This window comes from Somniosus microcephalus, unplaced genomic scaffold (genome assembly GCF_052327205.1).
Source record: "Somniosus microcephalus isolate GS21.2 unplaced genomic scaffold, FLI_Smic_1.0 unresolved_chr1, whole genome shotgun sequence".
Classification (NCBI taxonomy): Eukaryota; Metazoa; Chordata; class Chondrichthyes; order Squaliformes; family Somniosidae; genus Somniosus; species Somniosus microcephalus.
In genome coordinates, this window is record NW_028225179.1 from 158,257,588 (window position 1) to 158,273,848 (window position 16,261).

The following is a 16,261-nucleotide window of genomic DNA, read 5'->3' on the forward strand; positions in this document are numbered from 1 at the left end:
CTGTCTGTACCAGTACTCTCGGTAAATGTATGACCTGGCTGTACCAGTAATCTCACGGTCACTGTATGATCCGTCTGTACCAGTAATCTCACGGTCACTGTATGATCTGTCTGTACCAGTAATCTCAGTGTCACTGTATGGTCTGTCTGTACCAGTAATTTCATGGTCACTGTGATCTGTCTGTACCAGTAATCTCACGGTCACTGTATGATCTGTCTGTACCAGTAATCTCACGGTCACTGTATGATCTGTCTGTACCAGTAATCTCAGTGTCACCGTTTGATCTGTCTGTACCAGTAATCTCACGGTCACTGTATCATCTGTCTGTACCAGTAATCTCATGGTTACTGTATGATCTGTCTGTACCAGTAATCTCATGGTTACTGTATGATCTGTCTGTACCAGTAATCTCAGTGTCACCGTTTGATCTGTCTGTACCAGTAATCTCACGGTCACTGTATCATCTGTCTGTACCAGTAATCTCACGGTCACTGTATGATCTGTCTGTACCAGTAATCTCATGGTCACTGTATGATCTGTCTGTACCAGTAATCTCATGGTTACTGTATGATCTGTCTGTACCAGTAATCTCAGTGTCACCGTTTGATCTGTCTGTACCAGTAATCTCACGGTCACTGTATCATCTGTCTGTACCAGTAATCTCACGGTCACTTTATGATCTGTCTGTACCAGTAATCTCACAGTCACTGTATGATCTGTCTGTGCCAGTAATCTCACAGTCACTGTATGATCTGTCTGTACCAGTAATCTCACAGTCACTCTATGATCTGTCTGTACCAGTAATCTCACAGTCACTGTATGATCTGTCTGTACCAGTAAACTCACGGTCACTGTGTGATCTGTCTGTACCAGTAATCTCAGTGTCACTGTATGATCTGTCTGTACCAGTAAACTCACGGTCACTGTGTGATCTGTCTGTACCAGTAATCTCAGTGTCACTGTGTGATCTGTCTGTACCAGTAATCTCAGTGTCACTGTATGATCTGTCTGTACCAGTAATCTCAGTGTCACTGTATGATCTGTCTGTACCAGTAATCTCACGGTCACTGTATGATCTGTCTGTACCAGTAATCTTACGGCAACTGTATGATAATAAGAAATTAAGAACATAAGAACATACGAAATAGGACCAGGAGTAGGCCAATTGGCCAGTCGAGCCTGCTCCGCCATTCAATATGATGGTTGATCTGCTGCCTCTTTTCCACTTTCCTGCACTTTCCCCATATCCCTTGATTCTCCTAATATTCAAAAATCTATCGATCTCTGTCTTGAATATACTCAACGACTGAGCCTCTAGGGTTCTCTGGGGTAGAGAATTCCAAAATTTCACCACCCTCTGAGTGAAGAAATTTCTCCTCCTCTCAGTTCCATATGGTCGACTCCTTATTCTGAGACTGTGACCCCTGGTTCAAGACTCCCCAGCCAGGGGAAATATCCTCCCTGCATCTACCCTGTCAAGCCTGTAAGAATTTTGTATGTTTCAATGAGATCACTTCTCATTCTTCTAAACTCTAGAGAATATAGGCCCAGTCTACTCAATCTCTCCTCATAGGACAATCCCCCCATTCCCAGGAACCAGTCTGGTGAACCTTTGTTGCACTCCCTCTATGGCAAGTACATCTTTCCTTAGGTAAGGAGAACAGAACTGTTCACAATACTCCAGATGTGGTCTTACTAGAGCCCTATATAATTGCAGTGAGACATCTTTACTCTTATACTCCAATACTCTTGTAATAAAGGCCAACAAAGCATTTGCTTTCCTAATTGCTTGCTGTACTTGCATGTTAACTTTCTGTGATTCGTGTACAAGGACACCCAGGTCCCAATGAGCACCAACATTTCACAATCCCTCACCATTTATAAAATAAGCTGCTTTGCTATTTTCCAACCAAACTGAATAACTTCAGATTTGTGCACATTATATTTCATTTGCCATGTTCCTGCCCACTCACTTAGCCTGTCTATATCCACTTAAAGCCTCCTTGCATCCTCCTCACAACTTACATTCCCACCCAGCTTTGTATCAGCAGCAAACTTGGATATATTGCATTTGGTCCCCTCATCCAAATCATTGATGTAGATGGTGAACAGCTGAGGCCCAAGCACTGATCCTTGCGGTACCTGACTAGTTACAGATTGCCAACACGAAAATGAACCATTTATTTCTACTCTCTGATTTCTGTCCAGTAAACCAATCCTCAATCCATGCTAATATATTAGCCCCAATCCCTTGAGCCCTCATTTTGGTTAAGGCACCTTATCGAATGCCTTTTTAATTCCAAATACACCACATCCACTGGTTCCCCCTTATCTATTCTGCTAGTTACATCATCAAAAAACACTAACAGATTTGTCAAACACAATTTCCCTTCAATAAATCCGTGTTAACTATGCCCAATCCTATTATTATGTTCTAAGTGCCCTGTTACCACATCGTTTATAATAGATTCCAGCATTTTTCCTCATACTGACGTCAGGCTAAATCGTCTGTAATTCCCAGGTTTCTCTCTCCCAACTATCTATAATAGTGGGGATACATTTGCAACTTTCCAATCGCGGGCACCATTCTAGAATCTGTGATCTGTCTGTACCAGGAATCATACGGTCAATATATGATCTGTCTGTATCAGTAATCTCACGGTCACTGTATAATCTGTCTCTACCAGTAATCTCACGGTCACTGTATAATCTGTCTCTACCAGTAATCTCACGGTTACTGTATGATCTGTCTGTACCAGTAATCTCACGGTTACTGTATAATCTGTCTGTACCAGTAATCTCACGGTCACTGTATAATCTGTCTGTACCAGTAATCTCACGGTCACTGTATAATCTGTCTCTACCAGTAATCTCACGGTTACTGTATGATCTGTCTGTACCAGTAATCTCTCGTGTGGTGTATGTGCCTTTAAGAGCCCCAGGTGTGCGTAATGCCGGTAATTGCCACTTGGGCTATATAAGCCTGTGTATTGTGTATATCCTTTAGAACCCCCCCCCCAGACTTGCTTAGTAAATACCTATGAACCAACTCCTGTCTTCAGTGTCTTTATCTACACACGGACACTACAGTGGCGATGAAGTGGAAACGAACTTACCTGCAATTCGGCAGCACCTCAAGGACATCGATTCCTCGGGCGTCCAGAAGACTCAAGGAAGTAAGAGAAACTGTGGTTTCACCAGCTGGCCAAGCTGGTGGCAGGTACTGCGCTAATCCTTCCTGGGCATCAGGCTGGGGCTCCAGCGACTGGCTCTACAGCTGAGACAGGCAGCGAAATCGGAGGCAAGCAATAACGGACTGGGAGGGAGCACTCGGGAGACGGCCGGCGCAGCAAGCAGGTCAGCGTTCAGACCTCCGGCGGGAACGAGTCTCCAACAGTGAATAAACGGAAACCGCAGTAAAACAGCGTTGTTATCGGCAGCAGCGGCGGGAAAGCGCGGGAAGCGCCATATCTTTGCTGCAGAGAAAAAAAAGCGCGGGAAGCGCCATATCTTTTTTTTGAAATGCCTAAATCTGGTAATATTGATGCTTTTGATAGCGAAATAGAGGATTGGACCACATACGTGGAAAGAGTAGAGGTATATTGCACTGCAAATGGAATAGAAGATGAAAAAAAAGCTTCAGTACTTCGGAACTTAATGGGCGCAAAGACATACGGGCTGTTACGAAACTTAATCACTCCAGCCAAACCAAAGGACAAGAATTTTAAAGAAATTGTTGATACCCTGCAGGAGCACTTAAACCCAACACCGCTGCTGATAGCGGAACGATTCAAGTTCTTCAAGAGAAATCAACACAAGAATGAAAGTAACGCTGATTGCCTAACCGAATTAAGAAAGCTATCAAAGTACTGCCAATTCGGGGCAGGACTATCAGATTATCTTCGAGACAAATTTGTTTGCAGTCTCTTAAGTGAAGGAACACAAAAAAGACTGCTTTCTGAACAAGATTTAACATTGGACAAAGCTTTCAGTATGGCCGTATCATACGAAGCAGCAGCAAAAGGAGCTGCAGAGATACAACAAAAGACACAGGACTTCAGCACCTATGAAATGACACAGGGTTTCGGAAGATGTTATCGCTGCGGCAGATCCACCCATAACCAGAGGGACTGCTGGTTCAAGGACAAAGCATGCAGGCAATGCGGGAAGATTGGACACATTGCACGGGTATGCCAATCTGGACAAAATAAATCCACTGACAGAAAACTAAAAATCAATAAAGAAAAATACAGGAAGGTACAAATGATGACGGACAGTAGCTCCGAAGACCAGAAGAGCGATAGCGACTTCAAAAACAAGAGACTAAGCTGTCTCAAATTATATAATGTACTTGCCAAAGAGGATTACCAAACCATTTGGGTTACCCTCACAATAGCAGGGTCCCCAGTTAAAATGGAGCTAGATACAGGATCAGCTCTAACCGTAATAAATCGACGAGATTACGAGAGGCTATTTTCGCATATACCTCTAAAAGGCACATCCATTATCTTAAAAACATATACGGGGCAGAAAGTATACCCCAAAGGAAAAATAAGGGTGCCTGTTGTATACAACGGCAAAGAAATACCAAAGTTGTATTTATACATTCTACAAGATGGTGGTCCACCGTTGTTGGGACGTGAATGGATCAGGAAGATACGTTTAGACTGGCACTCCATTCAGGCACTGACGGTGACCAGTAAGGAAAAAAACAATGATGACATCATACCTGAACGATTAAAAGACATCTTGGCCAACGCCAAAGAAGTGTTTCAAGAGAAACTAGGAACCTTGAAAGGCATCACCGCCTCAATAAAAGTGGAAGATGCAGCAATTCCCAAATTTTTTAAGGCAAGACCGGTGCCATACGCAATACGTCCAGCAGTCAAGGCAGAGCTGGAGAATTTGGAAAAAGCAGGCGTATTATCCAAAATAGATTGGAGCGAATGGGCAACACCCATTGTTCCAGTCATGAAAAAAGCATTGAAAAATAACTCTGATGAACAGAGAAAAATTCACATCTGTGGTGACTTCAAGGTAACTGTAAACCCGGTCCTTCACACAGTACAGTATCCTCTTCCGAGGATAGAAGATATTTTCGCCTCACTATCCGGAGGGAAACGTTTCACCACAATTGACTTGGCACAGGCATATCTACAGATGGAGGTTGAGGAGGCCTCTAAAAAGTATCTCAAAATAAACACACACAAAGGCCTGTACCAGTACAATCGACCTGGTTTTTGGAGTAGCATCAGCTCCAGCTACCTGGCAAAGAGCTATGGAGCAAGTCCTGCAAGGGATTCCGGGGACTCAATGCTACATAGACAACATCCTTATAACAGGAGAAAACGACAACGAGCACCTTGCCAATTTGGAGCAGGTGCTCACTAGGCTGAAAGAACGGGGCCTGCGAGCAAATCGCCCCAAGTGCGAATTTTTCCAAAATCAGATATCATATTGTGGCCACATAATTAACAGTGAAGGGTTGCATAAGTCACCTGAAAAAATTGAAGCAGTCATAAAAGCCCCAGCACCTGAAAATGTTTCACAATTAAGGTCATTCCTGGGATTAATAAATTACTATCATAAATTTTTACCTAACTTATCAACTCTTCTACACCCTCTTAATGAACTTCTACAGACAGGAGTGATTTGGAAATGGAACGAAGACTGTAAACGTGCCTTCCATAAATGCAAAGACTTAATCACATCCGAAGAAGTTTTGGCTCATTACAACCCATCACTACCAATCAGACTGGCGTGCGATGCATCCCCTTATAGCATAGGAGCAGTATTATCCCATAAATTCCCTGATGGCTCAGAACGGCCGATAGCTTTTGCGTCACGCTCATTAAACTCAGCTGAGCGTAACTATGCCCAAATAGACAGGGAAGCACTCAGCCTGGTATGGGGAGTGAAGAAATTCAACCATTACCTACACGGACAAAAATTTACCTTGTTGACTGACCATCAACCCCTCATCTCCATATTCAACCCTAAAAAAGGTGTTCCCATTATGACAGCACAAAGACTACAGAGGTGGTCCCTTTTTCTAGGGGCACACCAATATAACATAGAATACAAAGAGTCAAAACAGCATGGGAATGCTGACGGTTTATCGCGGCTACCATTGCCAACGATAGAAGAGGCACCTACAGTAGACCCAGTAGAAATATTCCACTCTACCATAGTGGAATGTCTACCAGTGACAAATTCTGCCATTGAAAGGGAGACAAGAAATGATCCGACTCTCTCACGGGTCTACGATTTAACAGTGAAGGGATGGCCAGCACATGGCGAACCACTGTTGCCAGCATTCTCGCAAAGAAGAGAACAGCTGTCAGTGTGCCGAGGAACCTTGATGTGTGGATCCAGAGTGGTGATTCCACCCAAACTCCAGGATAAAGTGCTAAAGGAGCTTCACGAGGGGCATCTGGGTGGAGTGAAAGTGAAGAACCTAGCTAGAGCGTTTGTATGGTGGCCAGGTATCGATGGAGACATCGAAGACATGACCAAGAGCTGCCTAGGATGCCAAAAGGTCCAAAACGCTCCACCACAGGCCCCTCTACATCCATGGGAGTGGCCCTCATCTCCCTGGCAAAGGGTGCACATCGACTTTGCTGGTCCATTTATGGACTCAATGTTCTTAATCGCGGTTGATGCACACTCCAAGTGGCTGGAGGTAATAAAGATGTCCTCCACCACCACGGAAAAAACCATCACAGTATTAAGGACCATATTTGCCAGGAATGGGCTGCCGGAACAGATATGTTCTGATAATGGACCGCAATTTGTGTCTGAAGAATTCAGAAAGTTCTTAAAAAACAATGGGGTAAAGCACTACACGTCCGCCCCATACCATCCCGCCACCAATGGATTGGCTGAAAGGTTTGTCCAGACCTTCAAGAAGGCCATAAAGGCCATGGGTAATGAAGACATAAAACTTCAGCACAAGGTGGATAACTTCTTATTCGCATACAGGAATGCAACACATATGGTTACCAACCAAACTCCCGCCATGATGTTCTTCAATAGAAACCTAAGATGCCGGCTGGATTTGGTCAAGCCCAACATCAGAAGGGACGTGGAGAACCGGCAGTTTCAAGGCATGAATGAAAGGCCAACTAGGGCCTTCCAGATAGGCCAACAGGTTTTGGCCCGGGACTACCATACCGAGAAATGGCAGCCTGGAACTATCTGCACATGACTAGGACCACTAATGTATACCGTGGACATCGGAGAAAGCATAATAAGGCGCCATGCAGACCAAATCATAAAGTCATCCGAAAAGGGACAACCTACACCACCACTCTATACATCTAATGATGAAGTAGAGATACCCATATCTACCTCCGATCCAGTGATACTGGAACCCGATGAACCGGACACTGGCATTCAAGCCGAATCAGCCTTACCAAAAGAACCTACTACACCACCAGAAACTACTACACCCCCGAAGCGTTATCCGGAACGAGTCAGGAAGCCTCCTGAGAGACTAACTCATAATTAATTAATTAAAGCAATGTATATTATTTTGCATATAACATGTAATTAATAATTACTTAAAATATGATGTACTGGTTAGCTAAAAAGGGAGGAATTGTGGTGTATGTGCCTTTAAGAGCCCCAGGTGTGTGTAATGCCGGTAATTGCCACTTGGGCTATATAAGCCTGTGTATTGTGTATATCCGTTAGAACCCCCCCCAGACTTTGCTTAGTAAATACCTATGAACCAACTCCTGTCTTCAGTGTCTTTATCAACACACGGACACTACATCATGGTCACTGTATGATCCGTCTGTACCAGTAATCTCAGTGTCACTGTGTGATCTCTCTGTACCAGTAATCTCACGGTCACTGTATGATCTGTCTGTACCAGTAATCTCACGGTCACTGTATGATCTGTCTGTACCAGTAATCTCACAGTCACTGTATGATCTGTCTGTACCAGTAATCTCACGGTCACTGTATGATCTGTCTGTACCAGTAATCTCACGGTCACTGTATGATCTGTCTGTACCAGTAATCTCATGGTCACTCTATGATCTGTCTGTACCAGTAATCTCACGGTCACTGTATGATCTGTCTGTCCCAGTAATCTCATGATTACTGTATGATCTGTCTGTACCAGTAATCTCACGGTCACTGTATGATCTGTCTGGACCAGTAATCTCATGGTCACTGAATGATCTGTCTGTACCAGTAATCTCATGGTCACGGTATGATCTGTCTGTGCCAGTAATCTCACAGTCACTGTATGATCCGTCTGTACCAGTAATCTCAGTGTCACTGTGTGATCTCTCTGTACCAGTAAACTCACGGTCACTGTATGATCTGTCTGTACCAGTAATCTCATGGTCACTGTGTGATCTGTCTGTACCAGTAAACTCACGGTCACTGTATGATCTGTCTGTACCAGTAATCTCACGGTCACTGTATGATCTGTCTGTGCCAGTAATCTCATGATTACTGTATGATCTGTCTGTACCAGTAATCTCACGGTCACTGTATGATCTGTCTGTACCAGTAATCTCACAGTCAATGTATGATCTGTCTGGACCAGTAATCTCATGGTCACTGAATGATCTGTCTGTACCAGTAATCTCATGGTCACGGTATGATCTGTCTGTGCCAGTAATCTCACAGTCACTGTATGATCCGTCTGTACCAGTAATCTCAGTGTCACTGTGTGATCTCTCTGTACCAGTAAACTCACAGTCACTGTATGATCTGTCTGTACCAGTAATCTCATGGTCACTGTGTGATCTGTCTGTACCAGTAAACTCACGGTCACTGTATGATCTGTCTGTACCAGTAATCTCACGGTCACTGTATGATCTGTCTGTGCCAGTAATCTCACGGTCACTGTATGATCTGTCTGTACCAGTAATCTCACGGTCACTGTATGATCTGTCTGTACCAGTAATCTCACAGTCACTGTATCATCTGTCTGTACCAGTAATCTCACGGTCACTGTATGATCTGTCTGTGCCAGTAATCTCACGGTAACTGTATGATCTGTCTGTACCAGTAATCTCACGGTCACTCTATGATCTGTCTGTACCAGTAATCTCAGTGTCACTGTGTGATCTGTCTGTACCAGTAATCTCACGGTCACTGTGTGATCTGTCTGTACCAGTAATCTCACGGTCACTGTATGATCTGTCTGTACCAGTAATCTCACGGTCACTGTATGATCTGTCTGTACCAGTAATCTCATGGTAACTGTATGATAATAAGAAATTAAGAACATAAGAACATACGAAATAGGAGCAGGTGTCGGCCAATTGGCCAGTCGAGCCTACTCCGCCATTCAATATGATGATGGTTGATCTGCTGCCTCTTCTCCACTTTCCTGCACTTTCCCCATATCCCTTGATTCTCCTAATATTCAAAAATCTATCGATCCCTGTCTTGAATATACTCAACGACTGAGCCTCCAGGGTTCTCTGGGGTAGAGAATTCCAAAATTTCACCACCCTCTGAGTGAAAAGAAATTTCTCCTCCTCTCAGTTCCATATGGTCGACTCCTTATTCTGAGACTTTAATCCCTGGTTCTAGACTCCCCAGCCAGGGGAAATATCCTCCCTACATCTACCCTGTCAAGCCTGTAAGAATTTTGTATGTTTCAATGAGATCACTTCTCATTCTTCTAAACTCTAGAGAATACAGGCCCAGTCTACTCAACCTCTCCTCATAGGACAATCCCCCCATCCCAGGAACCAGTCTGGTGAACCTTCGTTGCACTCGCTCTATGGCAAGTACATCTTTCCTTAGGTAAGGAGAACAGAACTGTTCACAATACTCCGGATGTGGTCTTACTAGAGCCCTATATAATTGCAGTAAGACATATTTACTCTTATACTCCAATACTCTTGTAATAAAGGCCAACATACCATTTGCTTTCCTAATTGCGTGCTGTACTTGCATGTTAACTTTCTGTGATTCGTGTACAAGGACACCCAGGTCCCAATGAGCACCAACATTTCACAATCCCTCACCATTTATAAAATAAGCTGCTTTGCTATTTTCCTACCAAAGTGAATAACTTCACATTTGTCCACATTATATTTCATTTGCCATGTTCCTGCCCACTCACTTAGCTTGTCTATAACCACTTAAAGCCTCCTTGCATCCTCCTCACAACTTACATTCCCACCCAGCTTTGTATCAGCAGCAAACTTGGATATATTACATTTGGTCCCCTCATCCAAATCATTGATGTAGATTGTGAACAGCTGAGGCCCCAGCACTGATCCTTGCGGTACCTGACTAGTTACAGATTGCCAACACGAAAACGAACCATTTATTTCTACTCTCTGATTTCTGTCCAGTAAACCAATCCTCAATCCATGCTACTAGATTAGCCCCAATCCCTTGAGCCCTCATTTTGGTTAAGGCACCTTATCGAATGCCTTTTTAATTCCAAATACACCACATCCGCTGGTTCCCCCTTATCTATTCTGCTAGTTACATCATCAAAAAACACTAACAGATTTGGCAAACACGATTTCCCTTCAATAAATCCATGTTGACTCTGCCCAATCCTATTATTATGTTCTAAGTGCCCTGTTACCACATCGTTTATAATAGATTCCAGCATTTTTCCTCATACTGACGTCAGGCTAAATCTTCTGTAATTCCCAGGTTTCTCTCTCCCAACTATCTATAATAGTGGGGATACATTTGCAACTTTCCAATCGCGGGCACCATTCTAGAATCTGTGATCTGTCTGTACCAGGAATCATACGGTCAATATATGATCTGTCTGTATCAGTAATCTCACTGTCACTGTACGATCTGTCTCTACCAGTAATCTCACAGTCACTGTATGATCTGTCTGTACCAGTAATCTCACGGTCACTGTATGATCTGTCTGTATCAATAATCTCACGGTCACTGTGTGATCTTTTGTACCAGTAATCTCATGGTCACTGTATGATCTGTCTGTACCAGTAATCTCATGGTCACTGTATGATCTGTCTGTACCAGTAATCTCACGGTCACTGTATGATCTGTCTATACCAGTAATCTCACGGTCACTTTATGATCTGTCTGTACCAGTAATCTCACGGTCACTTTATGATCTGTCTGTACCAGTAATCTCATGGTCACTGTATGATCTGTGTATACCAGTAATCTCATTCACTGTATGATCTGTCTGTACCAAAGATCTCACCGTCACTGTAAGATCTGTCTGTACCTGTAATCTCAATCACTGTATGATCTGTCTGTACCAGTAATCTCACAGTCACTGTATGATCTCTCTGTATCAATAATCTCACAGTCACTGTTTGATCTGTCTACCACTAATCTCAGTCACTGTATGTATTGGGTGGTTTAATATGATTGAAAAGTATTAAACTGTTCACTCATTATTTCCTAGTTTTCAAGCTCGTTTAAAGGGTCTTAATACAGATTATTCTGTAAAAAGCCAATGTATATTTAGCGTATTAGGGGACAAACACCTAACTGGATGAAGAACACATCCCGCAGATGGAGTGAGGAAACGAGCTGCCACAGGGGAAAAGGTAAGGAAGGGCAGTGAATAAATAATTCAAGGGAAAAAGTAGAGTAAAAAAAAAGAGGATGAAGCAGCTGTGGCCCACAACTCGATCAGTCTGAACAGCAGCCTGGACAGGAACTCAAACAAAACTGGTACAATCGGGCAGGCCCCAGATTCAGAGACACCCACAAGAGGAAAAGACACCCTGGAGACAGCAAACCGACATCACCCTGAATACAGTCCATCAATCAAATTATATCCACAAATCTCAACAGACTCCAGCACATAATCAGACAAAACAAAACTGACTGACATAAAAGGACAGGTGGGTGCTCCATTTCTACAGGAGATCCTCCTCACCACCCTCAGAACACACCAAGTTTGAGAGTGAGTGGGTGGGACCAATGCTGGCCGCTTTCTACTAACCCAAGAGCAGAGGATGGTCACACTAATCAACAGGAACCTTCCCATTACTCTGAGACACGCATTCCTGGAGAAGGAGGCCGCTCCATCCTAAAGAACCTCGAATAACAGGAGAACCCAAAGTGATGCTTCAGTTCTGTGTCCTGAATGAGGTGTCCCCACATCAGCAATCCTCACACTCGCCCCACGTATGGACAGCACAGTAACCATGAGTGGAGACCTAAGCTGTGCTCTTCACTCCCAACAGGACAAGCTTCCAGTGGACACAGGGCACTAGGACAAGCAGCCGGAGCAATCTGGGAAAAATAGTGACCTGGTCCCACGCCAACTAATAGGTCCCCTACCGAGTTTTACAAGGTCCTAATCGCGGAACTTGCTCTCCCGCTACTGAAATCCCGCACTATGTGCTGGAGACAAGGACACAGACACACTTAACTTAGTCACAATCATGTTAATACATATGAAGAGAAAGGTCACCACCATTGCTCATCGTAGAAAATTAAATACCTCCTCAATGCGGACAAGAAAATATTGGCCAATATAACCTCCAGATATCTCCGGCCTGGTCCATGCAAACAAATAGGCTTAATACGGGGCCGCACATGGAGGCAAAGCACCAGCGGTTATTCAATGTGATGCACCATTGTCATACCTCTACCCTGAAACTATCCCTGGATGTATAAGCCATAATTGTCTAGGGCGAGTGGAATGATTCAAGGCAATTGAGAGAATAAGCCTTGGTGACACTTTCAGCAATCCAGTGCTTGCTCCCCAGGTCCACAGTGAGCACCAGCTAACTCTATACCCCTCACCACTCCTCCCTCAACAGGCAGAGAAAGCCTCGCTCCCAGGCTTCCTGTCCTGACCTTGGTCACGGACATGAGTTTGACACACAAGATGGAGATGGATCAGGGGATGAGTATTGTAGAGGAGGAAAGGTTCAGCTGGGAAGGGCGGTGTTTCCTGTTGCTGAAGTGTGCAAAGTATCGATGGGTTCTGGAGGCTGTGGTTCATCTGAGGGTCCCTGTGTTGGTCATGTTCGGGGAGCTGACATTTTCAGCTGACCAGTTGAAGGCGATGCTTTTTAGAACATGGATTTGGTGCGTGAATAACACTAACTCCATCCAGGCCCACTTTTAACCACGTTCATTTGCAACTACTTAGTACTAAAAGATACTTTCTATGATATTTTTATGTATAAGGAATCAAATTATAAGATATAAATCAGGCCAAAGGAACTTATATGAGTTTTACCTGGGTTCATGACATCCAACATTTCTCTGCACACTGTGTATAGTAAAGGGCCGTTGAATTTTTCGATAGTCAGGGCGGTATCTACTAATGTCAGTTTATTATCGTCCTCACTAATCCTGCAAATATCAAACAATTGGTTATAAATTGACCATAAACACTTTCCTGAGCTATTTTACCAAACTGTGCAGAGTGTCAGTAAAGAGCATGTCCTACCTCCTCTTCTGACGAGTTTCTTCCTGAAATAAATAAAACACAATCTGAGTTGACAGAGACTGAGCGTCTATATCCCGACAGCAGAAATTACACCCAGATTGTTACAAGTTGCTGATAATTCCCAATTCTCACTGCTGCCCACACACAGGTAGAAAGAGGATATTACAAAAAGGATATAGAAGCACAGGAGAACGTATAAAAGAGATTTACAAGAATGATACCAGAACTGCGAGGGTACAACTAACAGGAAAGAGTGAACAGGAAAGATTATTCTCTAGAAAAGGGAAGACTGAGAGGAGACCTGAGCGAGGTCTTTAACATTATGAAAGGATTCGATGGGGCAGATGTAGAGAAGATGTTTCCACTTGTGGGGAGTCTAAAGCAAGGGGTCATAAATATAAGAGAGTCAGTAATGAATCCAAAGGAGAATTGAGGAGAAATCTCTTTACTCAGAGAGTGTTTAGAATGTGGAACTCGCTACCACAAGTTGAGGAGAATAGCACCGATGTATTTAAAAGGGAGCGAGATCAGTACATGAGGGAGAAAGGAACAGAAGGATATATTGATAGGGTGAGATGAAGTAAGGTGGGAGGAGGCTCGTGTGGAGCATAAACACTGACATTGATCTGATGGGCCGAATGGCCGGTCTCTGTGCTGTAAAATTCTGTGTAATTCTATGAGCGGCATATTTGAAAACAGGCCATCAGAAATTACACGAAAAATTATTAAATGCTTCTGATAGAAACAGGATATAGTTGAAAAATCTTATTAGAGTATAGATACTAGAAATCAACACCAGTGTCACTCCCAGACACAGTGCCTCTCACACCCACCCTACCAGACACACCCACACACTCACAACATGGGACTGGAACTGGATTGGAATGTGAGTTTCAGGAGAATATTAAACTTGGGCACCACAGAAATAATTACAGACTAAACATCAAGATCACGGCAACTCATTCCCGGGGAGGTTGCAGGTATTCCCGGGATCCTGTAGATTTTGTGGGAGGCCGATTAGTTCGGTGACAATCGCAGCTCCGCCCAGGATAGACAAAACAATCGATCGGTTTAAATCAGTGACGAATTATTGGGAAAATGCTGCATTTATGTCAAAATTCTCGCCCGTCAACTTGTGACTGTGAACTTTCACTGAACTAAACTGAAATATAATCCTCACCTTCAGAAATGTCAGCTCGTCTTTTTGCTCCATCTGTTTCTGCAACTTTGAGAGTTTCTCCTGAATAGAATTTAAATTCTCTTGAATCTGTCGCCATTGTTTTTAGAATCTCCCCCTCTTGTTCCCTGAGATCTCTGATTAAACGCTGCTCTTTCTCACTGAGAATCTGGTGCATTTCAGCGAACTCGGATGTGATGCGGGTCTGCAGACTGCTCGACTGTTCCTACCAAATGAAATGTGAAAAATAATACGTTTTCCGCATTAAAACCAAAAAAAACCGAATCAAACTTCGAAAATCAGCAAAGCGCGATTTACCCTAATTTCGGAAATCTTCTGTTTCTGCCGCCACTCCGTTTCTAGAGCCGCCGATTTCTTCTTTCTGAGAGAATCTAAGGAAGATTTCAGCTGATCCTGGGATTGGGAGAGAAAATCACAGAATAAAAGTGTTGGACCATGAAAATGTGATAAAATAATCAGGTGATCAAATCTGTTCCCTTTTACCTTGTAGATTCCAACAGCTTCTTTAATGGGCATGAAGCGGTGCTCTCTGTGTTCCCGCGCATCTCTACAAGTGTAACAGATCAATTTCTTGTCAGTTTCACAAAACAGCTTCAGTTCTTCCTGATGTTCCTCACAGGGAATTTTCCTTTCCTTCTCTTTCGGATTCAGCTTTAATTTTCGAGCTTTCTCGGCCAGGCTCGCTAAGGCCCGATTAACCTTGAGGTTTCTTTCCGGAAACTCCTCTCTACATTCCGGGCAGGAGTTTGTCTCCTTCTTTTCCCAACACTGTGTGATACAGGAGCGGCAGAAGTTGTGCCCACACTCCAGTGAAACCGGGTCGGTGAAGAAATCCAGACAAATGGGACAAATTGCCTCCTCGGACAAACTCTCGGCCTGTTGTCTGGAAGCCATGTTCACCCTCAGCACTTCCTGATTCAAACCGCTTTCAGTTTCCGTGTTTACTGCGGTGCCCACCATCCGCAGTTCAGCGATTTCCCGATGAAATTCACGGGGGGAAGCGGATTGGCCGGAGCGCCTGTCACTCAGATTGAGGGGCGGGTTTCCGGGGCGGGGCTCTCCCGGGGGAAGCGGATTGGCCGGAGCGCCTGTCACTCAGAGTGAGGGGCGGGTTCCCGGGCGGGGCCTCAGTGGGAGTCGGACGCGGAGCTCGGGCAGTAAGTTGGGGCTGAGCGGCAGTGACGCCGCGCTGGGCGCTGGTCTCGGCCAGTTGGAGCGGCTCACGGCGGCCACCGCCTGGTTTTATACTCGGGGGTTTATTTCAAACTTTGGATTCTTGTTGTTATTATTCACTCGGGGGGAGCGAGGGCGTCATGGCAACGGGTAATGAGGAGAGGGGTGAGGAGGAGGAGGAGTTGGGTGGGGGGGAGAGCGGGGTGAGGAGGAGGAGGGGAGAGCGGGGTGAGGAGGAGGAGGGGCGAGCGGGGTGAGGAGGAGGAGGGGAGAGCGGGGTGAGGAGGAGGAGGGGCGAGCGGGGTGAGGAGGAGGAGGGGAGAGCGGGGTGAGGAGGAGGAGGGGAGAGCGGGGTGAGGAGGAGGAGGGGGAGAGCGGGGTGAGGAGGAGGAGGAGGAGGGGAGAGCGGGGTGAGGAGGAGGAGGAGGAGGGGGAGAGCGGGTGAGGAGGAGGAGGAGGGGAGAGCGGGGTGAGGAGGAGGAGGAGGGGAGAGC

The 16,261-nt window shown here is 44.7% G+C and overlaps 1 pseudogene across 1 annotated transcript in view; it reads right to left on the reverse strand.

The window, feature by feature from the left end:
- Window positions 1–15,910, reverse strand: part of LOC147096353 (zinc-binding protein A33-like) — a 28,976-nt pseudogene extending 13,066 nt beyond the window's left edge. Inside the window, exons 1-5 of the transcript XR_015074886.1 lie at window positions 15,078–15,910; window positions 14,892–14,987; window positions 14,544–14,799; window positions 13,397–13,440; window positions 13,184–13,299 (exon numbers count right to left, since the gene is read on the reverse strand). The product of XR_015074886.1 is annotated as a zinc-binding protein A33-like (transcript). The remainder of the gene's footprint in view (window positions 1–13,183; window positions 13,300–13,396; window positions 13,441–14,543; window positions 14,800–14,891; window positions 14,988–15,077) is intronic.
- Window positions 15,911–16,261: the final 351 nt, after the last annotated feature.